The 8,092-nt window shown below is 42.0% G+C and overlaps 1 long non-coding RNA gene across 2 annotated transcripts; it reads left to right on the top strand.

Moving 5' to 3' along the window:
• The first annotated feature begins 203 nt into the window (after positions 1 to 203).
• On the top strand, positions 204 to 7,758 carry LOC121680996. 2 transcript variants are annotated; one of them, XR_006021902.1, is made up of 3 exons: positions 204 to 692; positions 6,974 to 7,034; positions 7,322 to 7,758. It is a non-coding gene; the product is annotated as an uncharacterized LOC121680996 (long non-coding RNA). The 2 variants fall into 2 exon arrangements; XR_006021903.1 differs by lacking the exon at positions 204 to 692 and adding an exon at positions 6,316 to 6,438.
• The last annotated feature ends 334 nt before the right edge of the window (positions 7,759 to 8,092 follow it).

Here is an 8,092-nt window from a genome sequence, read left to right as displayed (position 1 = left end):
ATAGTGCAAAAGTAACACCAGAGAATGTCTAATAAGGGGAGAACTGCCACTCTCGGAAAACTTCCGGTTTCTGAACTGGTTGCAGTTCCTCCTGTGGTTCCACATGAGGGCGCTCGTCCACGAGTGCAGAATGCATGGAGGTCTATGGAGCTGTACCAGAGAGGATAAGCCTATCTCATCTAAAAATGGCATCTCTTCCGTTTTGCTACGTTAAGATGGATCGCTACTTCCGGTCATGTGGAACATCATTCACGGTGAATGGCAATGGCACAGATGATTTGCACAAGGCAGTATTATGTACCTCTGTGTACCAACAGCAGATAAAAACAACCATATTTGAGCTTTCATAATTTTCCCCGCAATGTGGACCATCGAAGAAAATGGATTCAAGCCATCAGGAGAGAGGAAGGCCCACTCTTTAACGTCTCTAATAGCACAGTCGTTTCTAGTATGCATTTCCATAACAGTGACCTGTACAAAACACCTAGTGGTTTTAACAAACCAGAGTTAAACAAGACGCGGTACCTTTTGTTTTTGGGTCTCTGACACAACCCAAGCCAGAAAGTCTGTTTTTGAGAGGACAACTGAGAGACTGGGGTTTGATGTTCATGAAGTCCAACAACCTTGTGGAAACGAAGATGTTGATGTTGCTAGCTTAGCTACGGACCACGACTACGACGCACCATCCCCTGGTAAGATTTGATCTGAGTAGATGAACTGGCAAGGAGATAAATAGCCAGGTGTACATTTGCATATACATTATGTTTATTTGGAGGATTTTACTGGCTCTGTGCACTAGATGCCCCGTGGGGACCTGGGGTAGAATAGGTCCCTAGCACCCCCTTGCTGTTGCTACCCGTGTCAGTGGAGGACGATCGGCTGGTGCTTGAGGAATGTGGCTCGCTGCGGCCCCCACAGGTCCAACACAGTACTTACTTCACTTAGACAGGAGGTTGGAGGGACCCGCTCCAATCAACCGGCTTGTCAAAGTTCTTTGGAATATTTTGAGGGACCATGCTTTTTATTTTTTCCTTAAAGACTTTGGCATAGGGTCAATCGAGTGATATGAACCCTTTGTTTCATCGCTCGAGTATACCATCCCTGTAACCTTGGTGCATATCTGGAGGAGAACCGCAGCTCTGTGCATCTCCTTGTTGGGTTCCGAGGTGGGTGAGGAGCAGAGATGGTGAATTTTTATCCATAAAATATGGCTACAAGTCAACCCAACAAAAAAAGAGTCATGGATTACGATTCGGACAACGGCTCTGACATGGCGTTTATATACACCCCTAAAATGAATAACTGGCCCAAATTCATAATCCTTGAATCTGAATCACCAGACACGCCCCTTGCTAAGTTGTCCCCTTTTGCGATTCAGAAAGGAATTGCAGGAATAGCAGGGATGGTTAAAGACGTTAAGAAATTGCATTCTGGTCAGATTTTAGTTGAATGTGCAAGAAAGTCCCATGCAGACAATTTATTACGTTGTAATAGTTTAGCAGGAATACCTATGTGGACCTTTCCTCACCCCCATCTCAATAGCTGCAAAGGAGTAATCCGCACTAGAGACCTGAATGAAATGGAAGAAGCTGACATAGTTACTGAACTGAACGAACAAGGAGTAACTCATGTGAGGAGAATTACCTTAAAAAGAGATGACAAGACTGGTACATACATCCTGACCTTCAATCTGCATGATCCCCCTGAAAGAATCCTAATTGGATATTTAAGTGTGCAGGTTGATAAATACATCCCCAATCCGTTGAGATTTGGCCATGGCTCTGCTAGTTGCAAAAATAAAAGTGTCTGCTGTACCTGCGGAGAAGATGGACATGAACTGATCTGTACAAGACCACCAAAATGCTGCAACTGCCAAGGGAATCATCCAGCCTCATCTAAGGACTGCCCTGTATGGATAAAAGAGAAAGAAATTCAAAGGATTAGGGTCACTAAGAAAATTACCTATCCACAGGCGAGGAAACAGGTGGAAGGATTTTCCTTGTCAAAGTTCCAGCAATCTTTTGCTTCTATTGTGAAACCCCCTACGAAGTCTACTGATTGTCAAAACGAATTTACCTGGATGCACAAAGATAAGCCGCAATTAATTAGTGGCAAAACATCTTCAACTTCAAGTAAAACAAAAAATATGAATTCCCAGACTACTGCCAGTCAATCGTCACTCATGCCTGAACCCCCACAACTACCAAAAGAGAAAAATAAATCAACAAGTACTTCTTCCCAGTCTAAATCAAGTCAAGAACATAAGAAGGAAAACTGTAAGGATGTGGAAATGAAGGAACCTCCAACCCCTCACAGTCGAAGCTCCTCCCCCAAGAGTAGGAGCAAGGGCCCTGTTCCTGTTTTACCCATATGACAATAGCTAGCCATATTATACAATGGAACTGTCGTGGTTTTAAAGCAAACATCTCTGAACTGCAGCGATTATCTGCACTTTTTAATCCTCTTGTTTTATGTCTTCAAGAGACTCACCTATCACCAAATAATAATGTGTCCTTAAAAAACTATGCAATGTTTAATACCTATGGCCCAAATGTCCATCGGCCCTCTGGTGGGGCAGCTGTCCTGGTACGAAATGACATAATTCACAGCCAACTTGCAATCACTACCCACCTACAAGTGGTGGCAGTCCGCATTACACTTCATAAGGTAGTTACTTTGTGCTCTGTCTATATTCCTCCTGATGTCACTATAACTTTGCACGACCTGGATGACTTAACTGAACAACTGCCTACCCCATACCTCCTTTTAGGGGATTTTAATGCGCATAACCCTGCATGGGGTGGCATCATTCAAATGCTAAAGGCAGAACTTTGGAAGATTTTATAACTAAAAATGAATTATGTCTGTGGAATGATGGATCATTTACCTACCTACATCTTGGCCATGGTACTTACTCTGCCATTGACCTATCAATATGCAATCCTCACGTCTTGCTTGACTTCTCTTGGCAACCCTTGGATGACCTTTGTGGGAGCGATCATTTCCCCTTGATCATGACATCTACTGAAGCAGATATACAGCTCAGACCTCCAAGATGGCAACTTAAAAAAGCTAACTGGAATGTCTTCCAACACCTTTGTGATGCCAAACTTGGCCACTTGCCCCAAAATATTGAAAATCCTGTTGAGTACTTCACTGAGACATTGATAGCAATTGCGGAAGAAACTGTCCCTAAGACCTCAGGAAAGCCCCACCGTAAGTCCAACCCATGGTTTGACGACAACTGCAAAAAGGCAATTGATTCCCGGAAGAAGGCAGAGAGAATTTTTAACAAACATCCAACAACAGAAAATCTCATTAAATTGAAAATCTGCCGAGCTCAAGCACGTAGAACTATCAATGAGTCCAAAGCACAAAGCTGGAGACAATATGTTTCCAGCCTTACATCCGATGTGTCCTCAAAAAAGGTTTGGAGTTTAATTAAAAAGATGAAAGCAAAAGGTGGTAACCCATAAGTCCAGCACTTGAAATGCCAAGAAGGTCTTCTTACAACAAAACAAGACATTGCTAACAAGCTTGCTGAAACGTTTGAAAAGAACTCCTCTGTGGAAAATTGTCGATCTGAATTTCAAGCTCTGCGCAGGAAAGAGGAGGGTAAGGTGTTGAATTTCCTGTCAGATAATACAGAACCTTACAATCAGCCTTTCTCAATGGAAGAACTTCTTCGTTCTATAAGAAACTCCAATGACACTGCAGTGGGCCCTGATGCAATTCACTATCAGTTCTTAAAAAACCTGCCATCCAATGCAATAGTCCAGCTACTGAAAATATTTAATGCACTCTGGGAATCAGGAAATGTTCCTCCGTCTTGGCAGAAAGCATTTATTATTCCAATTCCCAAACCAGGCAAAGACAACACTGACCCCTTAAACTATCGTCCAATAGCCTTGACTAGTTGTTTATGTAAAACCATGGAAAGGATGGTGAACAATAGACTAGTTTGGATGCTTGAAACAGCGGGACATCTGACTGAATATCAATGTGGCTTCAGGAAGGGGAGGAGTACAGTGGACCACCTCATCTGACTGGAACCCTTTATACGCGATGGATTCATCAGAAAAGAACATGTGGTAGCAGTTTTCTTTGGCCTTGAAAAAGCCTATGATACAACTTGGAAATATGGCATTCTGAAGGATCTGTACTGCATGGGATTCAGAGGTCGTATGCCCATTTTTATCTCAAACTTTTTGTCCAATAGACATTTTCAGGTCCAACTGGGCACTACCTTTTCTAGCCAATTTTTTTTTTTTTGGCCTTTTTATGCCTTTAATGATAGTGACAGTGGAGAGTGACAGGAAGTGAATGGGAGAGAGAGCAGGGGTGGGATCCAGAAAGGACCACGGGGCGGGAATCGAACCCGGGTCGCCGGCGTACGGTGCAGGTGCCCCAGCCAGTTGCGCCACAGCTGGGGCCGGCACTACCTTTTCAACTCCACATTTTCAAGAGCTAGGAGTCCCTCAAGGCAAGCATCCTCTCTGTCACTCTGTTCAGTGTCAAAATCAATAGCATCATACAAGCAATCAGCCCACAGCTATTTTATAGTCTTTATGTCGATGACCTCTGTATCTGCTATAGAGGAAAATGCATGAGTACGATTGAGAGACAACTCCAACATAAGATCAGTACTTGGTCGATTCAAAATGGCTTCAAGTTCTCTAAATCTAAAACTGTCTGTACTCATTTTTGTCAACTAAGATCACTACATCCTGATCCTCTTCTCTACATGGATGTAGCACCAATCCAAGTGGTGAAAGAAGTTAAATTTCTTGGACTCACCTTTGACAATAAATTATCCTTCATTCCACACATGAAAAGTCTCAAAAAGAGATGCTTTAAAACTTTAGATATTTTAAAAGTTCTATCAAGGACAAAGTGGGGAGCAGAGTGGACTGTGCTGTTGCGCCTTTACAGAGCACTAGTGAGGTCCCGCTTGGATTATGGGAGCATTGTCTATGGATCAGCAAGGAAATCATACATTCAGATGCTGGACACTGTGCATCATCAAGGATTAAGACTGGTTTTGGGAACCTTCAGAACCTCACCAGTCCAAAGCCTTTATGTGGAGGCTAGAGAACCCCCCCTTCAGTTAAGGCGCCTAAAACTTGCTCTACAGTATGCGATCAAACTCAAATCAAACAAAGATAACCCTGCTCACTGTACTGTCTTCTACCCCCAGTTTTTGCAATTTTATGAAGCTAGACCCAAATCCATCAAACCTTTTGGAATACGCATGAAACCCTTCCTGGAGAACTTGAACATTAATCTGGACAGTCTGCAATCTACACATGTCTGCCCCACTCCCCCTTGGACTTTAAAACGACCTGTGATTGTAATAGATCTAACCCAAAGGAAAAAGTCAAACACTCATCCAAATGACTACCAGGGTGCTTTTTTTGATATGAGACAACGTTTTCTTTTACATACCCCCATTTATACAGATGGATCAAAAACGGAGAACTCGGTGTCCTTAGCAATAGTAGTGAATTCTAATCAGCATGGCCTGCATATTCCAACTATATGTTCTATTTTTACAGCTGAAGCTAAAGCCTTGCTTTTAAGTCTTGAGTACATAGAGGAAACCAATGAACTGTACTCTCTGATCTGTACAGACTCTAAATCATGCCTTCAAGCCCTGGAGTTTTTAAAGACTGATCACCCCCTCATTGTGGAAATTCTTGACAAAGTGAATCATCTGACTAAACTGAACTTGAACATTGTTTTTTGCTGGGTTCCTGGCCATGTGGGACTCAGTGGCAATGAGAAGGCAGATAGTGCAGCTAAACAGGCCTTGAGTGACGAAATTACTGAGTGTCCAATCCCTGCCTCAGATGTGAAACCTCTACTATGTTCTTATATAGAATATGAGAATGGCAAGATGAGTGGGATGATTGTGTGGACAATAAGCTGCATGAAATATGTAACACTGTAAAACAAACAACACACAGTTTTTTGTTAACTGGAGGTGCACCCCCACTTTGTCGTTTTTGTTGTAGCCCCCTATCAATTAAGCATATTCTAACTTGCTCTGCGCTGAGAATGAAAAGGCAGCAGTTTATACAGTATAAAAAGATAATGTTGTAGATATTTTCAATAAGGTCCCACCTTTAAAAGTGTTGAACTTTTTAGTATGTATTGATGTAAAGAAACTTATCTAAGCTATTTATTTATTATCATTGGGGGGTATAGTACCCCCCAGTACCCCCTGTAATTCGAACTATGCTGCTGTGTGGCAGTCTGCTTGGTTTCCAGTAGATATTTAAACGCAATTTTAGCTTCCACCTTTTTCCTAAATACACCAGCCTACGGCATGACATGAAAGACGAACTTCGTTTTTGTGTTATGGTGGGTGAACGACACGTTTCTCGCTCGTTGTAATCGCTTTTAAAAAAACACCTGAAGATGAATGCTTCAGTTGCTGTAAGTGTTTTACGATTCTTAAACCAGTGGGCAGCTCCAAGGAGCACTGCTGTGTGCCAGTCTGCTCTGTTTCAAGTAGATATTTTACGCGATTTTAGCTTCCACCCGCCTACGTGCACTACGTGGAGTTTGTCTCTACCTAGTGCTGCACAGAGCCAATAGCCCTAGGTAACAAAGCAAAGATATAGATAGTAATGTTAGCTAGGTTTAGACAGCAAATTGTGTTAGTGTGTCTGTTTTAAACTAAACGAGAGATTATTTCATACATTTATATTTCATACACCTTTTACTGAAACACAGATTATTGTGATGTTATTTTGTGTCACAGCACTCATAACTTACTACAGTATGTCATCATTGCACACTACAGTAATTGTAGTGTACTGTAATTAATTAATAAGCATTGTTGTTTACAGTTTAGCAGGATGTCAGCATCAGGAAAGCTATTCTTGATATGGACTGAGTTTAAAGAGGGGCTGTGATCTGTTTCATTATTTCTCTACTTTTTCTCTACTTGTCTATTTGTTTGCATCAGGTAGGTGCATTGGATGCAGCTCACACGAGGATAGTGGAACTGGAGGTGCTGGTGTTGTCACGTGAGTATTTTCACTTCCCTGCTCTTCTATATGCATACGCACACACCCATACACTCCCACATGCTAAGTTGTTAGTAATAATCACTGAATCCGAAATCAAGAAAATACATAGAGAAATATGTCACACACACATGCACGTCCTCATGCTGATCAACAGAATAATTGTAAAACAGACAAATTGAAAATTGAATAAAGCACGCACGCATGCACACACACACACACACATACTATTGAAGAAATACGTCCATAAATGTGGAATGATAAAAAATATCTAATTTGTCTTTCAGAACTTCAATGAAGGACTCGTCTCACCAAATCCTCTCCTCTACACGGAAATGTCTGACTTGGTGTCAGTGACTGTCACACCAGGGAAGGCCAGTGACCACAAGCTGACCTTGCACCTGGGTGAAATTCCGGTGACTCATTTTTAGTTGAGGTTTCCTCCCAACGAACTTGATGTGAGGTGCCTTGTGATGCTGGTGATGTCTGGCCATTTCACCTCCATTAGTACAAAGTGGGGAACCTGCAAAGATCAACCACCTGACAATCTAGGCTTGCACCCAGATGTATCATAACGATGCTGCAGTGGGAGACCTTGACCTACCAGAGATCCACGTAGTGGTGGAGCACTTCTGGCTCCAGCCCCTGCCGCATATCTGCGGTTTGCCACGTTCCCTTGAGGATCCTCCCTGCCAACCACTGCTGAGTCTCATCTCTCCTGGCAGCAAGGACCTCATGGCTTGCTGTGAGCCTGCTCTATTATATATATATATATATATATATATATATATATATATATATATATATATATATATATAATTGGTTTATAGTTTGTTCATTGTGTTCATTTTGGGTGTTCATGTATTGCTCCATGTTGTGTATTTCTATGATGTCCACAAGTTTTTCAATAAAATATGTTTCTTGTTTACTTCTTACTTTGACACTAACCTTTTATAGGGCATATATAATGTGGATTTCACTCTGCAGCGTTTACCTGAGTGCGTGGCATGTGCAACAATGTGATTACAGAGTCCTCTACCAATACACAAAACGGCATA

Source organism: Alosa sapidissima, chromosome 13 (assembly GCF_018492685.1).
Source record: "Alosa sapidissima isolate fAloSap1 chromosome 13, fAloSap1.pri, whole genome shotgun sequence".
Taxonomy (NCBI): Eukaryota; Metazoa; Chordata; class Actinopteri; order Clupeiformes; family Clupeidae; genus Alosa; species Alosa sapidissima.
Note: the sequence above shows the minus strand (reverse complement) of the source record. Positions and strands in the feature narration are given on the sequence as shown.